At 39.2% G+C, this 22,922-nt stretch overlaps 1 protein-coding gene across 1 annotated transcript in view; it reads left to right on the forward strand.

The window, feature by feature from the left end:
* Positions 1-14,552: 14,552 nt before the first annotated feature.
* SLC39A10 (solute carrier family 39 member 10) overlaps positions 14,553-22,922 on the forward strand; it is a 41,315-nt gene continuing 32,945 nt past the window's right edge. Inside the window, exon 1 of the mRNA XM_064719156.1 lies at positions 14,553-14,591. The gene's annotated coding sequence lies outside the window, so the exon portion shown is untranslated. The remainder of the gene's footprint in view (positions 14,592-22,922) is intronic.

The raw sequence follows: 22,922 nt of genomic DNA on the forward strand, positions 1-22,922 counted from the left end.
TAATGAAAGATTTCTAAGTGAGTGGAAGAAAATGTCTTTTCCACTGGAAGATATTTTCACTTTTTACCAGAAATTACTGAACTCTTCCCAATCTGTAACCAGAGTAGCCCCAACTCAAATCCATTGCCTGAACCATCCTCTCTGTCCCCTATATCCAGTCGCAGCCAAAGGCAGTGAGGAACAGCTACTAGACCAGTCCTACAGAGGCACATTTGCTCAGCTGCTCTGCCTTCAGCCCCAGTACTGCCCTCAGAACCTCTGCACTATGTTCCAGTATATAACACAGATAAGGCAGTAAATCATCACACTGCCTCATCTTCAAGTGAAGGCTTTTCCAGTTTAGGACCATTGATTGCTTTGTCCCAAATGTTTGTTTCCTTTGTCCCTTTTTTCCTAACTCAAAAGTTGGAAACATTGTCAGGAATCCATTCCTTCAGAAAAGAACAAGATAAGGTAATATACAGTACTACTAAATCTAGTGACCTCCATAAACTTCCTAAGAACACATGCAGTTTGCAGAAATGCTTTTTAATTCAGCTTATTAAAGAGCATGTAAAAGACAGATAATGCTTAAATTGTGTGTATACATTGGTGTAGATTTTAAGGATGGAAGAGAGCATAAAAAATTCTTAAACTATACAAATATTTTAACTAGGCTTTACAAACTGCTTTCACTTTGGACCTGGGCCCAGAGTGTAACCATATTATGATTTCTTGGCATGAAACTACAGCTCTGATGGTTTCATTCTTCTGTGAATGACTAACACTTTACCAAAAACTTTGTTTAAACGCAGAAGAATGGGTGACCTTCAAACAAATAATTTTTCAGTACCTGAGAACCTGGCTAGGAACAGTGCAGGAAGCACATGGGGCTGGGCATTGTACCTTGAACACCATGCCTTCCTTTTATCCTGCCCCTCATGCCATCCTCAGGCCCCATCTGATTGGTGTCACTGCAGGGAAGTATCTCCACCTTGCTCTGTGTGAGAACAAAGGGCTTCTCTACGTGTTTGCAAACCAGTTTACTTCTTGCAGCCTTTCAAAGTGGTTCACCAGGTGGTGCTTTTCTTGCCAAAAGGGAGGCTTAGCTCAGCTCTTGGGTTCCTGTTGACTTCCAGACTCACTGGGAACTGGATGCCCTCACCCAGAGTTCTGAGTAAAGCAAAAAGATGCAGCCTTGGTTACTAAATATTTGTTATCTACCATCACCCTTTAGCTGCTTATTGGTAAAATAGGTAAGTGGTTGTAATAGGTACATGCCTGGGGGAATTCCAAACAGGAAAGGAAACATTTCCATATGTAGGTGAGTTGTTTCCCTGCTCACAAAAGCCTAGGTTTCAAATATGCTGCTAGCATGGAGTTTTGATATTCATGTTGCTGCTTTCTGAATAGGAATGAAATAGGCTTTGCACTACAGTGGGGAAGAGTGTCTGGTCTGGAGAGAAAAGCAAATATATTGGAATTAACACCTACACAATTCAGAAAATGCATTGCCTTCAAACCATCAATAGCTTTGTGCATTGGCAGCTTCTCTGTCAAAGAATTGGCTGTTACAGGGACAGCCAGCTCAAACCAGAGAGCTGCTGGATGAGAGGAGGTGGCATCCTCCTCTCCCTGAGAATCTGCTGAAGCCCCAGATTTCAGATGATTGGCATCAGCACTCTGCTTTGACTCCTCTATATGCAATGAGGTCCTCAGTTGCCTTCCTTCAATGCTAATTAACCAAATTCATATGCAAAGCTGCTGAGTGAAGCAGCCCTAGGTATAGGGTCTGTGGAGATGACTTTGCCCTCAGAAAATAGTCCAGATTTTAATCAGACTGTGTGAGCTAAAGCTACTCTGTGGCTTTAGGTGGCCATTGATAATGACCTTGGTGGAAGTCTCTCCTAACAGCTTGGGCTCTTGCTCAATCTCACTTCTTCACCTGGTGGGCATCCACATGAAAAAACAGAGAACACTTACAATTTTGTGATCCTTCAACACCAGCCTACCTGGTTGTGAAATGCAGAGGATGGCAAAAGCTGCACTTGATAATAAGTCTATTAACTATTAAATGCATACCCTGCAGCATGATGTTCTTTCCAATAAAACAGGCAGCAACAAAACCAGATTGCACTGGATAGGGAGTGTTCAACAGCCCAAACTGGATTTTGGCAGGATGAACATCACAAACAGTAACAGGCCCCCTCTTGTATAAAAAAAAAAATACATTAAATTGTTAATGCCACTATTTAATCAGAGCTTTGATCTTGATTCTAAGAAATGAAACCTCAAGCCAGTAGTTGAAATCTCTACAGCCAGCACAGGCATTGGTTTAATACTGACACAGAATAAGCGTCATGCTGCTGTCTGCTGCTAGCTCTCCCACTCTCCTTGGCCTAAGCCTACCTACTTAATCTAAAAAATCTAGGAGGTTTGGATTTTATTGATCACCAAAGACCCTCAGAGTTTTTTAATGCCTTCATTCAAAAACAGCTGAGAAGCTTCCATTCTCCAAGAAAGGATGTCCCATGGCAGATCCTAGCCATCGCTTCCCTTGCTTCCCAAGCAAATCTGAAATTATTACAACAAAGTTTGCTTTGGTATTAATTTCCTTAATTAATTAATTAACAGAGCTCTGTTTGGAGCTCTCATTCTTTCAGTGAAATATTACGTGTCAAATCCTACATGTTCCAAATCTTACCTTTATGAAAACAAATGAATTCTCTTGCTACTACTTATGTGAGAGCATGTAGAATCTGGAGGTTCTCTGACCATCCTGCAGACAGGTAAAAAATGGCTTCCAGGACTGCACTTTTAGGGTATGTGGGGCTCTGTTAAACAGCCTGTACAGAACTCAGCTGGTAAATGCAAGCTGAGTTACAAGGGCAAATGAGTGACAGCAATGAAAGGAAATATTCAACAAGTTGAGGCATTGAAAATGACTGAGATTACAGCAACAGTTAAGTACTGTGTGTCTTCAGTATTCAGGCCTTAAGTAACAGCTTTGCTTTTGCTGCAAAGGATTCCCTGCATAGCTCCTGGTTTTCTTCCTGAGCATTCTGAAATATATCTGTATCTCAAGTCTGCTTTGTGGTGTATTTCAGAAAAAGGACTGTATCAAGGGAGATCTAAAGAAGTATAAAATCAGGCCACTGCTTATGTTTATTATGTGAGAGGCATTTAGGGCATTTCTTCCCTGGAATCCACCCTCATTAGTGATGTTTTCTCAAATTACTTTGGCTACTTTAGGTGTCTCTTTAACAGAAGATGTGTCTATTTTTACTTGCCCTGCATTCACATGTGTTTCATTCTTATCAGCAAATATCCATTCATTGGTCCTATCTAACTCTTTTACATCTATCTGCATTAAAATGTGTGTCACTCATTAACTCAGGGTTTGTACATAAATTAGTCTCCTGTATGTCCTGTAGCAGTGTTATTCTTTCTGCTTATTGCATCACCTAAAAATAAAATTACATTTCATTTCTGGCAGATATCTGAATTCACATCCCTTAACTATTTCTTAGTTCAATCAGTCAATTTTTGCAATTAGATTGTGTTTGAAGTCCTGTGAGTTTGACAGAGTATTTGTATTCAGAACATTCTGTTTACAAACTTGATGGTGTGGGGGGTTATTTGTTTGTTTGTTATTTGTGCAAGAAATAAAATGTTTCTGACTATTTTGTAATAGCTTTGAAAATTATTTAGATAGAAAACTCACAGGTCCACAAATCTGGACTGTATTAGCCTTAACCTTGTAATGAAGACCAGCATCTAGAAGACAGCTCATATTTAAATATGAATTTTTAGTAATCTACTTGTTGTTGTATTCTGTCCTAGAAATCTATTTGAGAGATCATCTTTGATCAGTTCTTCTAAGTGCTCCATAATCATGATGATTTTTTACTTCTCGAGTACTAAAATATTCTCTATGTAGGTATGTTCACACTGGCTTTTCACACAATTTAAAAATCTTTCCACACATAATATAATTTCTTGTAATAAAATAAGATATTCATGGCAAAGCATTATATTATACAGAGAATGCACTATTGCAAATATGAAAGGTAACCTCAGTCATCTAAATTAAGTCTTGAAAGTTAATGCTGATCTATAATCTTTGCCCAGGAGAAATGTAATAAGTCTTCACAAACAGTTGCATCAGATTTCTAGAATTTTATCTAAGTAAGTAACTCTACCCCAGCTGAATGATTAAATCCTTAGCACTCGAATATGGGTTTGTAATGGGGAGCATTTAATTTGTTTCAGTTCCCTGTACAAATAATTCTAATCTACAGCTCACTTGCCCTGGTTTGAATAATGTTCGTATTTAACACAGTAAAATGCATGCGTCTAAACTTGGCTTGCAGTGCTGAAACAGCTTGTTTAGACAGACAGATATTTGATGGATATTTAGTATCTCAGATATGTTTATCACACTAATTCTGTTTATAATACTAACTCTATTTAGTTAGATGTGCAGTTTTTCCAGCAGATACACAAAGACTATTAGTATAATGTCTGAGCAAACTACCTGTAATTAGTTCCTGTCAAAACTGACGTAAAAGCAACAGGAAAGAAATTACCTCTCGTAATTCTTTGATAGTTGATGTTCTATTGTCTGACGCTAGGGAAAAAAAAAAAAGGAAATAATTTATTACTGCTATCATCTTATTTCTGTAGCATAGAAATTGCCTCAGAATTACATAACCATGTCCTTTGCACAGTTAGGTGCCCTTTGTTTGTAAATCATCTCAGGGGAATCCACAAAGCCACTACTGGCAGTCAGAGGTGGGAATTTTACGTAGTTTTCATGCTAAGCTTTTTCCCAAAAGTGCCCTGTTTCATGGTCAGTTCCTGGCAACAGTATCATGTAAACATCCTCCACGTGTTTTAGACCTCCTTCTCCATAAAATATTGTCCCAGTAGTCTTCTGTGGCACTGCTGTGGATGGAGAGGCTTAGGGAATGTTTTACATTTGTTAAGAGTAAAATCTCTAGTCTCTTTTCCCTCCCTGTGAAGACAGAGCCCATCTCCAGGACAGGCAGTAAGTATAGTGGGTATCTTATTTCTTTTTGTTATCCTAGCTGATCAGACAGTGTGTTACCAGACAATGAAATGGAGAAACATAAAAAACTTCTACAGAATTCTTAAGAAAGTTGCAGATGAAGAATGAGTATTTGAGTTTGCTCCAAAATCTTTCAGGACGCAGGTGTAAGCCCAAGGATTAAAAATTGGCTTACTTTATAAATTTGGAGTTACAAGAAATCAATTAGCTTGTCCTGTCCCATAGACTGTGAAATATCAGGGAGAGCAAAGAGAGAGAAGTAATCCTTCAGTTTGTAAAGAGAAGCAATAAATGTGAAAATTCAGGCTCAGACTTTTAGACTAAAATTTGTTGTGGGCATAAAATACTCTTCCAGGAAATTGGTTTTCAACTGGGAAACAAGCTATCAGATGTAATAGTGATATATGGGACCATCTCTTGTATGAATTCAAAAGCGCTGTAACTTCTGCAACATCCTCACTTGGGAGTGCTGGGTGCTAAAGCTCAAAGCAGAGCTTTATGAGATGAAAGCATGTTGCACTCCAAATGCATTTAGCAGCTGGATGAACAGCACAATTATGGCTCCCAGTATGTGCCATTTACTTTGCAAACAGGGAGATTGATAAGTAAAGATCTGCTGGATTATTGCAAAAAAAAAAAAGAGTAGGCATGTATGGAATAAGAGAAAAATATATGTGGATCAGCTATTGTGTTTGAGCAGTAATGAATGAGAGAAATATGCTGTCAGTGTGTTCATCACCAGCCTTTAATGACACACCATGACTATTTTCCCATCATTCATGTGTAGAGTGTTTAAGGCATGTGCTCAGGAGCAGCTCCAAAAGAAACAAGCAAACTACATCACTTCCTCCTGAACTATTCTCTAGGGTTGGTTTAGACACGAAACAGATCAGCAGTAATGTGAAAGTGGTGGAGCAGAAGATTACATACTTGTCCAAATGGATTCATCAAATACCTGCATTTAAAAAGGTTTATAATAAATTGGTTACATTCTAATGAGGCAAGGAATCTTTTGAAGTGTGCATAAAAGTGATTCTTTTCTTCTTTTTTTTTTTTTGTTAGATTAAAAAATGTGTTATAGAATTAAAAATTTAGTTTGCTAGTGATGCATCATCTGTAGCTAAAATCAAGCAAAGGTAAGGGCTGCCACCTCAAGTCAGATACCAAATCTAGAGGTTGCAATATCATAGTGTCCCCCTAAAACAACTTTCAGAGGGAAAGGGTTCAGGGAGCAGAAGAGATAGTCTTCACAAATGCACTCTACAAAATGCAGCATTTGATTTAAGGTCTGATCTTGGATAAACTGCAGGTAAACTGAGTTATACAATTAAATCAGACTGGCAGGTTGCATATGCACATGAAGTTCCAGGTTGCATGAGAAGCTGTGTGAAAACAGGATCAGACTGGGTCTTGAATTGCTTGAAAAGAAAGGGTGTTTTACATCACAGCAGGTTAAAACTTTATCTGGGCTTCTGAAGCACCATTGGCATAATCTGATTACTATCCAGGCAGGTGATGGCTGCTCCTGGATAGGCCTAAAGGAAATGAACATTGAAAGTATAAAAGAGTGCTCAGTGGAAGGGGAGAGGAATTCTGAAGTTATTTGGGACTGAATGAATACTACAAAATAATCAATGCTGATAAATTTTAAGAAGTGTCTTGCCTGTTCAGATTTCTTAAGGTTTTAAGTACTGCTTAACCTTTCACTCTATCAAACTTGTTCTTATATCCACTGCCCTTATGATTTCTAACTTGGTCCAAGACATAATTGAGGGAGGTGTTGGGGCAGGGGGAGTGCTGTATTGGGTTGATTGGTTTGGGGTTTTTAGTATTTCTTGTTATTATGTTCTTTCACATCATTTGATATATTCTCATTATTCCCTTTAATTCTATGAAGCTCCCATTTTGACACTAACATCTCATTCTAGGTGTTAAAGCACTGGCTATTCAATTCTCTCAAAGTAAAGCCATGAGTTGTACTCTTTCCTTCTAAAGGAAATTATGATTTACTGGCAGAGAGCCAGGGTGAAACTGACTGTCAAAAACTCTGTATTGTGCTTCCAGTTGTGCATCTCTCCTGGTTTGTAACTTACTGGGATTTTCTTGTGCTTCTAATTTCAAGCTCCAAGCTTATGCATTGCAATGCTTATCTTAATTCCTGCAAGCATAGTCTGATTACTTGCATTCATTTACAAGCCTTGTTCCTCAGACCAGTAGAAATTCTCTTGCTAATTAATTGTGTCTAACTGAAACACTAAGTGGGCTTTTAGGTCCATACAGGAAAACTAATAAAAACCAAACACATCAAATTTTTTGAATACCAAATACATGAAATGGTTTCTAGGTTTTGCATTTCTCATCACTAAGTCACTTTTAGTCCCCCTGCATAGGGTTTGAGTAACCCCAGGAATGACACTGTGCCATTCTTTTTTTATGTCATCATTTCTGATACAGTTAATGTTAAATTGAAAAACTTAATGTTCAGAACATGATTCTTTAGACATCATTGAAAGAGAGCTCTATAAGAATATTTTTTTTTATGTCCTGTCAGTTAAGGCTCAGTTTTCCATTCTGATCAAGGTGAAAAGACAACATTTCTGAGGTTTTATGCAGGTTGAAGGGACTGTCTGCTCACAGCTATGACTTTGCAAGGGCACCCCTTTCTTTGTACAAAATAAATATGACACATTTAGGGAACCTCAGCTTCCTGCATGTAAGCTGCAGTAAAATACCACAGATTTACAGATAAAAGCCAATCCTGCAGAAAACCCTCATACAACTGCACAAATCTGCAATAACTGCATGGGAGGAGTCTGAAGGCTTTCAGTGAGAATGGGATCAATATGCCAAATAATTTATTCTCTCAAAAAAGATTCTATCCAGGACTTGAAGATTCCTAGGAAGCACAAAAGTATCACTGGCCAGATCATCTCTCACCAGTAGATATTCATGGGGATCTCCATGTATGTCACACTTGCATTTTAAGACTGTTAGAGAGTTTGTCACTGCTGAGGTAATTGCTAAAGGAACTTCTTAAGACTCTTCCCTAGAGCTGTACCAGTTAGAGAAATCTGGAATCTTAATCTGCTCAAAGCCTGAATGTGGGAAGAGTGGCTTGTGAATGACAAATAGTTAGAACTGCTTTCCAAGAGCTTCAGGGACAGTACTATACAGCCTGGAAATTGCTGAAACTGAGGATAAAAAAATCTAAATCTCTCATAACCTTTGTCCTTTGGAAAATTGGTTAAGTATGTCAGAAGAGATACTTTACTTTCTCAAATGCTTCCTTTTAGGCATTCTTCCAGGCCAGCAATGGCTTTTGAATTTTCCCTAAAATACTACTTCAGAGCATTGGCCATCCACCTGTGTAAAAGGGAAGGGAGCAGAAGGCTTTTTGGCACTGCCAATTCCTTTAGGCATCTGACTCAAGTGACACAGGTATATTGCAGATTAGTTTCCATTTTCCATTTCAGGTCAAACCTTATATTTTCTTATATTAAGGCACTGAACATATAATTATGAGCTTTTTCTACCTCTTTAATTTTGTCTGATCCTGACCCTTTGATTTTAATTACCCTGAGATGATCTTGAACTACATTTTAAAACCCTCTGTGAAGCAGACCCATGCTGTACATCTTAACTGTATTTCCCAATGTGAGGACTCCTGCTGTCCAGTCTTCAGCTATATTTGAACTGCATCCCAAAACTGAGGTTTGTAGTGAACACACACCTTCACTTACACCTCCCACCCCCACCAAGCCTTTCTCTAGAGCAGTACCTCCAATTCTAGTTCAGATGTGGGGTAGCTGGTAGTTATCCCTTCAATCTTCTCAGGAGAGAATTAAGGGCAAGGCAGTGCATCTGCTTAGGAATATTAGTTGTTCAATTTGTGCCTTTCTTTTATTCTGACTTTTAAAAGTGTACCCACCAGTATAAACAGATGGGGCTCAAAAGAGCAATTAGATTAGCAGAATTTCAAAACCCATGGCTTTTTATGACTGTATCTGTCTTGTCTTGGCCAAGAAAAAACATTATTATAATTCCATCTGCATAAAAGATGCTTACCACCTCCTCAACAATTTGTTCACTGTTATCTCTATTGAGCACTCCCATACCCTTCTCTGGTTTCTTATCACTGGTTGCTAACTGAGGAAAACAGCAAGAGGCAGGACTAACAGGGAGAGTTAAATTAGCCCACTTCCACACTTTACCTCCAGTAAATCTGCACGTGAATAAAAGTCCTCAGTAACCAGAAGAGATAATAGAAGAAAAACCATAGTTCAAGAGAAGCAAATCTCTGGCTGACTTCTCAGATGAAGGACTTTGCAGGTGTTCCCTGCAATGCTGTTCTAAGTCCATATCCTCTTACTGTAGACCTAATACTACTCATTCCATGTAGCTTTGGCATAATTATTGGCTTAACCTTAAACCATCCTCTCTCACAAAAAGAAAGCGCCGTGCCTCTGCATAGATGAGGTGTCAACTCTCCACAGCAAAGCACTGCTCCTGTTTCTGCAAGGAGAAACCTCATGCAGATACTGGAATTAAGCTGGTCTAAAAATACATCCAGCATCTTCTCTTTAACAGAGAATGACAGATCACTGCTGGGATTAAAAATGCAGCTTTACTGCCTGAAAGGGTTTTTTCTTATTCCTGTATTTCATTCTGTGTTCAAAAATTCGCCTGGAAAACTCTAAGCTTAGAGCTGATTGTACAAATAAATGTTCTGAATAAGGAAATAGAAGAAAATATCATCATTAATTTTATCTAACATGAGGAATCCTAAAACAAACCAGTTACTCCCACAAGAGATATCACACTCTGGAAAGAACATGGTAATTTATGCTTGACAACACAAAGCATAATGCGTTGTATTTTCCAGATTTATACCAGGTAAATCATGAGCTTATCTTTTACTTTAAATTTATTGATCATTAAAATTATCTGGTAAACCCCCAGCCTTCTAATAAAAACAGCGTGATCATAAGAGGAGTGTCAATCATTCGAGACAGGGTCTATGAACAGGCTGAGTGCTGTGCACCTAATTAGGTTTGGCTGAGCTAACTGCACTCTGAGCATATCTTCCCCTGCTTCAGCTGCAAAACCATCCTCAAGGCACAGCTAGTTTCCTATTCCCACTGTGCTGCCTTAATCTAGTAAACTTCCACCTCTGACCTCAATAAATATTTTATTTTCTTCATAGCAAGATGCTTGCTTTGTTCATCTGCAAGATTACTCACCCTGATTCCATCTCTGCATTAAATGTTTTTAGATTTGGGCATATCTATGAAGACAGATACACAGATACAGAATAGATAGAGAGGGATACATATGTGAACATATGATATATGTAGGATAATATCATATGAACATTAGCAAAGAGGCAAGGCAGACATTGGAATAGCAATGCTGCAGACTTTTCTGCAACAGCTTCTGGCAGTTGGAAGCAATCAAACACAAACACCTTGCTGCTTAGAACAAAATCAGAAATTTTCTGTGCTGGCTACAAGGAACTAAAAGCTAAAACAATTTTCATGAAGGAGTGAGAGGGAAGGGAAGCTTTCTTCCTGTGCAAAGATTTCTATGTGAAAGAAAGCAAGCCATGACTCTTAATGATAGGTGAGCATTACTGCTTCATTGTAGATGTTAGGCTTATCTTTTATATTTTTCTCTGCCATTTTCAAAAAAAAACCTCTATTGAAACTGAACCTTGAGAACCAAAACTAATATTGGAGTTTATTTCAGAGCTGTCTGAAGTGAGCATATTGATTTTTGTAGGTTTTGTATCAGCTTCTTGGTATACTGCATTTCTCATTCAGCCATGTAATATTTGGGATAATATTTTTCTGCATACCACAGGGTCCTAAATGCTGCTATCAGCTAGAGAAGCAAACACTGTCATCTTGGTCCATACTGAATTGAGTGTGTGTGAAGCCTTTCCTTAAAAAAGCAGATATGTTATTTTGGTGGTTGTTACGGTGTCACGTACCTGGCAGACATCAAAGTGCTGGTTTGGTTTTTGTGGGGTTTTGTTGTTTGGGGTTTTTTTTTTTAAATGTGCATGCAGTGTACCTAAAGAAATAACACGGCTTTCAAAATACTTGTATTCTAGCATCTAGGATTTCTCAGGAAATGGCAGAATTTGCTACATGTCTAAACCCTTAGTTTAGCTGAAAATATTCATCATCCCCCTTCATCTACCCCACCACTCACACACCAGCCTGGTATCGTGGCACATTCTGCCTTCCATAACAGATTTGGTGCATGGTCACAACCACATTTTTCAGTAATGACTGTGACCTGCAAAGGACATGATTCAGCAAGAGTAACCACTCACTAACAGCACATTTACATTCCTATTGATTTGACAGGAGCTACTACGCAACTGAGTGAGGTAAATACTTACTTGCCTGTGTAAAGGCAGTAAAATGCTTTAAACTCTTGAATCAGAGCCTGGTAAAGGATAAGTACCGTGTTCCTTTGTAAATCTGTTTGATCATCGTTTTCAGAGGAAAAAATTAAACTAAGTGTACTTCCTTTGGTTCATTAGGTGTCCACTGAAAATGGTTGTTTCAGGGTAATAGAAACCTTTAGAAATCTTTTTCCTCTTGGAACTTCACCAGCCACAAGCACAATGGCGGGCGGAGGGAGGAAAGTCTTACATCCCATTGTCTCCACAGGACTCCCTGTTCCCTACTGAACACCAGTGTCAATTTTTCCGAACAGCTTTGTCTTTCTGCCAAAGATAATGGACGTGTTTGAAGTGTGTGGGTAACGATTAAAACCTTGTCACTCGCATATGGGTTTTTAGGTATTTCAGTAATCATTCCTTCCCTGTAGTTTGTGGATGCTTTGCAGCACTTAAGACTAAATTGTACTAAATCCTAGCTTCAAATATCTCAACAAAGTAGTAGAGCTATAGGTATCAAAATCGCGTACATCACAATTTATATTTTTTTTTAAATCATTGTGGAATTAAGATCTCTAAAAAAGCTCTATCTGTCAGCTTTTTTGTTTTCTGGGAGTATGGTTTTGCTCCTCCTAGAACGTGGCAAAGTGAGACTAAAGGAAAAAAATGTCTGCCTCCTTTCTGAGCTTAACAACATTATTTTTTCCAAAAACAGAAGAGAGTTCAAAACCAAAAAAATATTATTGCTAAATTTTAATCCCTTGAAAATAAGGTCAGGCTAAAGCAAACAAAGTCCATTGAGGAGAAGTTGGTTTTTTTAAGGCATTAACTTCAGTGGGGCTGTGAAAGTCTGCTTCAGTGTAGGTTCGCTATGCAAATGTCAAATAGGAATGTGTTCTCAAGGTCTCTCCCTGCATGGTAGTTGAGGGATAAAACTTAATTCTGGGCAGATCGTTCCTCACCAGTATCTCAGGACCAAATGCACACATATAGCATGTCCTCTGTGTCACCAGGGCTTGGCTGGCTGAGAGAGACACTGTGTGACAGTAGTCAGTAGTGAGAGACTTGAAGGGCCTGCAGTGAGCAGAATGACTGGGCAGGGAGGAGAAATAGTTACCTGAAGGCTCACATTTGAGCCCTTATCAGCAACAGATTTTTCTCATTGATCCCTCTGTGTCTGTTACTATTCAGTTACAATTCCACCTTGGCAAGCACTGCCACAGAGTAACCACCAGCATGAGTTTAAGTACTGTGTTTCCTGTCCTTCAAACAACCTTGCACTTGGCCTTGCTGAGCCTCATGAAGTTCTCATGGGCCAAGCTCTCCAGCCTGTCCGGGTCCCTCTGGATGGCATCCCTTCCTTCCAGTGTGCCAAGAACACCACACAGCTCAGTGCTGTTGGTAAATTTGCTGAGGGTGCACTCAACCCCACTGTCTGTGTCACTGATGCTAAAAAGTGCCAATCCCAACACCAGCCCCTGAGGAACATCACTCATCTCTGGTCTCCACGGGGACATTGAGCTGTTGGCTGTGAGTATGACCATCTGACCAATCCATTACCCACCAAGTATCCATCCACCAAATCCATGTCTTCCCACTTCAGGGACAAGCATGTCACTGAGGGACAGTGCCAAGTGCTTTGCACAGCTCCAGGTAGATGATGTCAGTAGCTCTTCTCTTATCCATCACCAACTAACCCCATGCCAGCAGGGGTTGACTTGCCCTTTGTGAAGCCATGTCCTCAGGCCGTCATCACTCTCCTCCTTATTTTCCATATGCCTTAGCATAGTTCTCAGGAGAATCTGCTCCAGGATCTTGCCAGGCACTCAGGTGAGTCTGACTGACACGTAGATTATGTTCTTTTGAAGAATACACTGACAGAAAAGGACATGGAAATACTGCCCCAGAAGAAACAGAACTGCTGGCCTGGTTTCCTGCAACTGGAAGCCAGAAGGTCCCTTTGGGGGCTCCACCCAGGTGAGACCGTACACTGAAGTCATGTTAGGAAAAAGGAGGTTGGTTGCTTGTGCAGATTCTTGAAAATATAAACTACCTTATAAAGAATCATCTCATGGTTAGTGGTAGTACAAGATGGATGGTTGGACTGGATGATCTCAAAGGCCTCTTCTGACCTTGATAATTCCGTGATTTTATCATCTCTGAAAAGCTTTCTGTGGCAATTCCCACTGTTATCTGTCACACTTCAGGAAAGCAGATTTTCTGAGGACAAGAGAGCAGAGTTGTGTGTTGTCTTTAGAGAGCATTATAACCTATAATCCAAGGTGGCTGGGTGACTTCACTGGTGGCTCCAGCCAAAGGGCTGAACATGAGCCATACCAAGGCAGAAAGCTCTGGGATATGTCAGGAAGACACAACTATTATGGTGCAATGAAGAGACAGAGATGTTTGGGGGGCAATTCCATCTGTCTCTGCCAAACTCCTGAAGTCCTGTTCTTTCCTCCTCACTCAGCTTTCTCAATGACTGCTGATCAGGTTATATTAAAACTAAGAGTGGACTTACGCAGTCCTTAACAAAGGACTCTGTCCTTTGGCCTCAGGAGATCACTGAGTTTGGAAACAAATGCAGTTTGTGTGCTGTTTTTCTGTACAACACAAGTGGCATTAAAAAATGGAAAGCATTGCAGTAATATTGATCCACCAAACTCTTCCCTAAAAATATCACTTTTTTCTGTGTTTCAAATTACAGTTAAATTACCAGCAATAACTCCTGAAAAACCATCTATTGCTGCTTGGCTGTTCACAGTAACTGGGGCTTGTACACTGCAAACCTCTCAGTGCTCAACAGTCAAAGGTTTCGTGCAGCAATTTGAAGTGTCCTCTTGTGAAAACAGCAGCTCAGGTTTTATAACTAGAGCACTACCATAATATTGTTTTTACTAGCTCAAGGTTCAGTTTCAATACAATAATAAATAACAAAACCCTCTTCAAACAGCTCCTTAAAAATACAGTAGTTTAAAAAAGAAACTGCATAGACAGCAACTCTTCCTGTTTAGGGAAGTGACTAAAGGCCATGCAGTCTCTCCCTCCTGTACAGGATGAAGAGGAGAAAGAGAGAAATTACAAGAATCAGCTACTGCTGTCCTGAATGATGGAGCTGGCACCCAATATCGTGTAAGTGGCCTGATCTGATCTGTAGTGTGTGCATGCTGCTCTCATGAAGGGGATGCCTGCAGGACTTCCAGGCACTGGCAGTTCATTTTCTGATTCACTGTCTTTAGAAGATGCATACCCAGTCTATTTTTCATCTAATTAGTGATAGCTGTGATATTGTTAATGTCTTCTGAGACAGTGGGGCCAAAATTTGTATACTTCTCCAACAGTAAGAAAAGCACATTACCTTAAAACTAAAACCCCCTGGAAAAACAGGAACAAATTCTGGTCATTCTTACGCTATCAATTTGACATATTCCATAAAATAAATAATGTTATCCCAGAATCACACTGTCCAAAATCAGTGCTTTTCTGTCATCTGAGATAAATTTGAGTAAAACTCTGTCAGCTGGCTTTGGGTTGAGAATTTCCTAAAATCTGGCAATAAGCCAGCCCATCTTATGTTCATGTGAGCTGGAGAGCCCCAAGTAGTCTCTCTTCAAGTACCTGGCTTAAAATATACTCATTTCAAGCTTCCTTGCAAATCATTAGTAAGTATTGACTTTAGTTTTAGTTTCTGTTTATCTTTAAGAAGTAATGTCTTGAAGCTCCTGTGTACCAATTCCTTCTTTCCATTCTATCCAAAGGATATTCTGTCGTGCTTTGGAGCCTTGTTCTCAGAATTTTAGTAAACTGAAAATCTGACACATTATAGGCCTTCAAACTTCAGACTGCACTTGCAATTAATCCAGTGGATTTCTCGCATACATCTAACAATTAACAGAAAACTAATTTGAAAATGTAAATGACTACAGCTACAAAATATATTATACACAGCTACATTTATGCTAAACTCTCAGCAAAAAATAGAGAATGGTGATTCTCTGAAGTAAATGCTGCTCCAAGTAAGGTTATGATTCTATGAACTGTTTTAAGGTACTGGATGTAGGTAACTACGTCAGTAGCCTGATAGGCAAAAGCTGCTTTGAGATTGCTTTCAGCGAGAGCCACCACCCACTCACTTTAACGGATGAACAGGGGAAGCAACTTCATGGGTAATTTTTTTTCTTCTAAGAAACAACTAACAAACTGGAGCAGGAGAGAACTCTTCAGGAATCATACAGATACACCCTTCATACATTTAGAGAAAGCCACCTGTTGGAAGCAGTTCCATGAGCAGATAGTTGGTGAGAGATGGCAGCATGGTTAAATGAAAAAATAAATATCAGTTCACTCACAAGTCCTTTAATTTTGCCCCATCTGTCCAAAAGGCAGTAGTATTTGGGGTTTGTTTCAATTAATATTTAGCCTTGAATTACATCACTGCATGCTTGTGGTGTATTTTGGTATGCATTCAATAATGTAAATATTTTATAAAGAACAAACTGTATTTGCTGTTCAACATTTTATTTTGAACATTCTTGGGATGCTCTCCTTAACCAAGAAAAGGCATGTACTCATGTTTTTTCTTGGAGAAGTGCACAATAATTTCATTAGAGCTACTACAGAAAATCATTAAGAGTTTACTCTTTGTGTATATGAAAATGATTTTTCATTTGTATTTATGAAGAGGGGGGTTAAGAAATACGAGGCAAGGTTATCTGAGAGGAGTAGAAAGGCACTAACAGTGTGAGTGAAAGCAATTGTTTTCAAATGTAACTTTTTCTTTTTTTCTTTTCAATTTCACTGTTGACAAAACTGGCATTGAGTTTTGTCTCTGAGTGATTTTTCTTTCCTTGAGCTTGTGAGTTCATTTCCTTGCATGACATATCCATGGAGGGACAGACTGGATGCCAGTCCAACACCTCAGCAAAGTTAGTCCAGCCTAATCATTGCAGAAATGCTTTATTTTCTCTCTGCTTGCTTATTGGCATTGCCACCCTTGAGTCTCCTCAGGGCTCTCAGTGCTCTACAACATGGCAAATGCATCACCTGATGGGTCAGCAGACACATGACCACATCCCCTCTGTCACGAGCAGTCTCCTTGGTCCCATGCTTGAGAAAATGCTCCAAAACTTCTGTTCCCATCTAAGCAATAACAGGAAGTATTCACCACTGAGAGTCTGTCCTGCTGCTGCTGTACTTGCTCTCAGAGGAGTTTGCTGGTTTACTGAAGGAGGTATCAAGTGAGGTTGCTAAGTCATGCAGATCAGAAATAGTTATGTAACATTTACATTTCTCTGTTCTCTTCCCAGTTCTACTGTCCCACATCCCCATGGTCTGTCTCTCCCTGTAATTCCACTGATACTCATCTCTGGTTTTCACATTTCTTGTCATTTAGACCATATTTAGGTGTCTCCATGATTCATCTTCTTGTGTATCAGCTAAAGTTTACTCCCTTCTTCAGAGATCTTTATGCTTAATTTTACACTCCTTCTTGCATTATTAAACCCAAAAATTATCATCCAACTGTGCAAAGGATCAGGGCAGCAACATGGAAAATAAAGCTGCAACACCTAAAAGCACTGTCAAACGGCTGTACTTGAAAGTTTGGAAATTGGGGTGTTCCCTAACATCATTTGCACTCTTCCTTCTGCCTCTTTATTTATTTTCTCTAGAAATCATGAAATACAGGTGTAAAAATCACAAATGTAAACAATGGGGGAAATTCATCAAAGTTTAGGTGCATACCAGCATTTCAAATCAAAGGTCATGTAGTTTTAACAGTGCCCTAAAGGCCAGCAGGTCCCTTCAGTTCCCAGTTCTGAATTACCAGGCATGGAAGGATAAATACAGCTGACCTTAAGTTAATTCTTTCCCTAAACTGTGGGTCAGCCTTCGATATTTTTGATTTTGAGAGCCTTTCTCTTGATTTTAGATTTTGTTACCGGTACAGTTTGTTTAAAGAAAAGCCAACAAAACACCCATTTAGTAATTTGCTTCATTTCTGCAAACAATACCTGTTTGTTTTCCCTGCCACTGCATGTTCTTGTCCCACCTGTTCTCTGTAGGTGTCTCTGAGGTTTTGGATCTGTGCTAAAGATGGGATGAGGCTGTATGACATCCATTCAAATTCATATTGGCTTCCCTTTCCACTGCCAAATTTCACAGAGGAGCATTGGCCCAGAGGTGCCCCAAACAGGCAGCCAGCAGCTTAAGGATGTCTTGGCTTCCTGATTCTTCCTGCTGATAATGGCAGAATTACAGGAGTTCAAAATTTGTCATTTCCACTCCCATGTGTGACAGAGGTGAAAGAAATGGGGAACTTCACCCTAGCTGCCTACTAAAATCCAGCTTTAGCAGAGCTGTGCTTCCATTACTCAGCTAAATCTAGGTCAAATATAAAAATACCAATTCACCAAATTAGTGGTTAAAATTTGACAGGGACTGACAATAAAAAGATGCTGACCTTTGATTTCTTATTTTAAGCTCCTCATTGATTTCTTCAAATAATGTCAGGGCCAGTCTCATTAATTTTTTTCCATTCTATTTGAAAAGAGGGTGTAAAACAAATTCCTCAGCTTGTAAAGAGATTACATTAAAGCCAATATTTTCTCTTTGGTCAGGTGAGTCAGTTTTGGAATCAGTCGTTTGCTTTTATAAGTGAAAGCCTTTACAGGAATTTCTACCCCACCCAGGCAGCTAGCACAGCTTTGTTTAATGTTTTGAACCCTGCCTGTCTCCAACAGATAATATCCATATTTATTGATACAGAGGTCTTGTGTGAACATGACCAGAAATTCTTTGTGCTCTGCAATCTCACCCCACTCGTGCTGCAGGAAGCAGCTGACTGGCCTTTCCCACCCACCACTTCCTTTGGAATGAAGATGATATCTCCCCACAACCACTGCCTACAGACAAGATGCCACAAGCAAACAGGTGTTTTCAGCAGGCAGGAAGGGAGAAAAATAAATAAACCTGAGACTGCAGGAGAGGAAGAAGGCTGTGACCCACTTTCTAATATCGTCCAAGTCAAATTTTATCCCAGACCTGCAACCAGCAAATCCTGCCTGTCTCAGATCCAGTGAAAGGGCTTTTGACTGCCTTAGAGAGTAGGACTAGACAGTTATGTTTAAAACAAACAATAACTAAACAAAGGTAGAGTCACTTAACAAAGTCAATTTGCCAGCAAGCTTTCCTGTGGATAAGTATGCCAGTGTTTGCTAGCCTTGCAAAATTAGCCAAAGGTCATATTGGCTGTTTCCCAAATTGCAGACAAACTTTTGAGTGCACCAAAGCCTTCAGTTGCTGCTGCAGCATCACACCCTTCCGCTTATGTCCTTTAATGTTTATGTAACCTTAAGTCTAGAGCCAGTGAAAAAGGGTTTATATTTTTTCTAAAAATGTCAGCACATGTTTAAAAACAAAACAAAAAAGCCCAGCCCTTCCCCACAAAGAGACCAATTCAAAAACTTCTAAAACAATGATCTTTAAAACCTATATCTTGTTTTGGCATGTTAAAAAATAACAAATAACAAACAAAAAATTCCTAGATTTCTGTTTGAACTGACTTCCCGTTGGTACTTACACTGATATTGTATTTAAAATTATGCAGATGGTATCACTGATTAATTAAATTATCACTGATTTTGACACTTTTGCTTCAAAACCTGTACAAATGCTCATATATGTTCAGATACTGTCTGAACACAGGGGTATCTACATGTCATAAGAGAAGGAGGATAAGAATGGTTTCTAGAAACAAAACAAAAAAGCTCAGATGGATTTCTCTTTTCTTCCCCCTCTTACAACTAAAGTAACTTTCAAATTATACTTACTAGGTCATGCAAAGCTAGCCAGATCTACTTTGATTTACCATTGGAATTCACACAGTTGAAACCAATTAGAGCTAATTAAAGGAACCTGCCAAGCGAAGGCTTCAGAGAGAGCACCCAGTTTGGCAAGTGGGTGGGAAAAAAAGGCATATATAGTTTCTGCTAAAAGTCCCATTTTTATATATATGGCCATGGAGTAAAATAAACTTGGGCTTTAAATTCACTGCAAACAAACTAAGCAGTCCTGAGGCAGTGAAATCCCCCAGAGGACATCACTTCCTATTTCCAAGCACAAGCTTTAATCACAGAATCACTACCTGCTTGTTTAAGTTCCCCGATGCTTAAACACTTCCCTTCTGTCCTTGCCATAAGCAAAGTCTCTGCTGCTTCAGCACCAGCCTCAGTGCCTGGAGATGAGCTCAGCCCAAAGTGCCAGGCAGTGAAAGTACAGGTAAATCTGTAAACACAACAACCAGCGATGGTCTGGCAGAAAATGCACCAGTAAATTCAGAGCAGGAGAGACAATGGTCAGCAGGTCATATTTGAGACACAGAGTAGGAAATGATGATTTCTGTATGATTCCCTGGTATTTCACTTCAGAGCTCTTGCCAGTGTACTTGTGAGCAAGCTTCCTGCAGCAAAGCTCTTCCACTCCTGAGGAACTGGGTAAAATCCTTCTGCTTGGCAAGTCTGCATTGACAACCCCTGTGCCCTGTTAGCCATTTTCTCCTCAAGGTTAATTCTGCCACTGAATTTCTCTAGCAAACTGAACAATACTTGTTGGTCTTTGTCACAGAAAAAATGGCATTTCTGACTTTGTTTCAGGTTCCCAGAATGAATGAAAGGCAGGGACAGAAACTACAAAAAATGTTTTAAAGAGCAGGAAAGAAAATTTAACATGTGTCACAAACCCAGCTATGTTAACATTCAAATGCCTTAATTTCTCATTAAATCTTGGACAAGATGATTTAAAATAAAAGGAGGAAATTGATGTTTCAAGCCATTACCTTGGCTTTTTCATGAGACATCAGTACTTCAAAACTAAGAAAATTAAGCTGGACTCTTCAACCAAAAAAAAGCTGAATTTGCCAATAAGTTCATTGTGGCAGCAAGTAGTGACATTTTTCTCCCACTTACATAACAAGATTTGTGTACGCCTTCAACTACCAGCTTTCTACATTAATTTCTCCCAGTTAAAATATTTTTCAGTATTACTGTTCCAGTTCTCCAAGGAATACTCACAAGACCCTTACTTCTGTTTACAGTCAGAGGCACTATCACAATATAAGAACTAAATCTGTGCACAGAATTATGGAGTAGCTTTGGGTTTTGACTGGATTTTTTGGGTTGGTTGAGTTTTGTTTTAATAATTTGTCTAAACCAACTACTTCTTTTGTACACATACACATGTCAACCTTCTACCACCTCACCTGCAATTGGGTTGTTGCAAGGAGGGACAGGAAATCAGTGATTGAGATCTGTATATAAATATATAAAATTCCCTTCCTCAGCCCAAAATATGAGAGTGAGTCCTACTCAGCAAGGAAGTGCCCTGTGAGAGGAGAGGGAAAAAAACCCGAAGCCAGTTCTGTTCTAAAAGTATGGTAACATATTCCTTTTGAAGCTTGAAAAGTCAGTCTGGGTTTGTTGCATACATTGGTGTTTTCTCAAGCTCTCAGCACTGTTGCAGTGCAGCTGCCCTGCTCTGCTGTTCCCCCTTCCCTGCAGCACAGAAAGTTGTTCCACAGGCTCCACAGGGAAACACACTCCTCAGCCTTTTTTCATGGTAAATGCCTGATCTAATAATTTTTGGTGTGGGTTTCTGAACCTATTTTATAGAAAGTCCTACTCTGTTTTCCTCAAATACTTCAGCGCAGTTCTTGCTCTAAAATGTATGGTGAAAACTGCTAAGAAGCCTAAATGCAAGATACAATGTACAACTATAGGAAAAATATTCTAGATACAAGCAGGCTTTTCAATGTATCAGGAGGAAGCCAGGAGCAGAGTGACTAAGAAGGTTCTAACCTAACTCAAACTACAAATGAGACTCATTTGTTAGCAGGAAATGTTAGCAGAGTGCTGGCAGGCCTGCTAATGGCCCCTTCTGGATTTAAAATGAACAGATACATGTTAGAGTGGGGAACAGCTGGAGGGGAGGAGAACCCACTAACAGAGATCTATTTATTGGTACACCTGGGCTGGGTGAGTTTCTGGTAAGTTGCTGTGTAGAACCACTATTTCATTTTATTAGAGTTCTTGAATTTTTTAAAGGAGATTTTACATTACTTGAATTTTACTCAGAAAGGCTAACAAACCCCATATGCTCTATTTATTACTGAGTACAATTCCCTGAATAAACTCTGATGGAAAAAGAAAACTTAATTTTAAAATTTCTTTTTCCACTCAGTGGATCTATTTCTAGAGCAAACAGCAATACAAATCAGCCGTGTATATTGATGAATAGTGGCACTGTGATAAATGTCTAATAATTATTGTCTTAATCAGATCTGTATTTTAATTGCTGTGCTAAAATTCTGAGAGATAAGGGACCTGCTTCAAGGTAAAAATCATTCAAATCAACATACAAAATGATCTGGTGCAATGCTTTGGTATACTACCTCATAATCACTTTATATCAGCTCCTAAAACTTGATGTGAGCCACTGACTTTGGACTAGTATGGTTTATAGTCTAGTGATGGATTTGGTAAGACATAGAGCAAAAAATGAGGGAGGAATTATGGGGTTTTTTTTTCCCCAAAAGTAAGTACTAAACAGAGAGAAAGATGTTGGAGGAGATATGAAATTATAAATTCTGTCACTGAGACATGAACTTCTTGGGTAGAGACTAATCAGAAAAGATTCAGCATCACATAGCAAAAAATGGGTGTAGTGTAATGCACACAGCTGATGTGCTTAGGTCATTTGAGAGGTCTACAAGTCTTTGTTTGCTAGAGTAGCTGCATTATAATGGACATTTATCATATCTAGAGAAGTTTACTCTGGTTTTCTCTTGCACCATGACTTCAGTTTAATGCTTACGTGGTTTTTAGACTCTTACAGGTAACAGCTTTCTTTTAGTTGCTAAACAAATAGAAGTAATCCTTTACAAGGAAAAATCATGTAACTTTGAGAGGCGTTTGGAGGAGGTAACCATGGGGGATGCCCCGGACTTCAGACATTACTAGGATAGGATAGAACAGGACTCTGGCTCTGCCAGGTCAGACTTAAGGTAGTGTTGGTGTGAATCATCTGGTTTAACAAAGGAACATTTTCAGAAATAATTAGGTTAGTTCCATTCACTAATATAAGAATCTAAAAGCAAAATGTGTGCATCCTTGAAAATATAGAAAATAGAGGGAAGGTCGGCTTGTTTCTAGATACATTCTAGATACATTGCAGGCTTCTTCCAGATTGAAGCCTGCAATGGGAACACTATCTATTTTTTGGAGGAAAATGTCGTGAAAATTGTATGCAAATTTCTCCAAGAGAAAAATGAAACAGCCTAAAACTTATCTGAAACGTTCCTATAACTGTGCTTCAGCCTTTGGACGTGCTTTCTATAAATAACCATTACAAAACATGCTGGTCTATTTCAAACATTGATTTGTTGTGAAAGAGACTACTATATTGCAGGTC

Source organism: Zonotrichia leucophrys, chromosome 7 (assembly GCF_028769735.1).
Source record: "Zonotrichia leucophrys gambelii isolate GWCS_2022_RI chromosome 7, RI_Zleu_2.0, whole genome shotgun sequence".
Taxonomy (NCBI): domain Eukaryota; kingdom Metazoa; phylum Chordata; class Aves; order Passeriformes; family Passerellidae; genus Zonotrichia; species Zonotrichia leucophrys.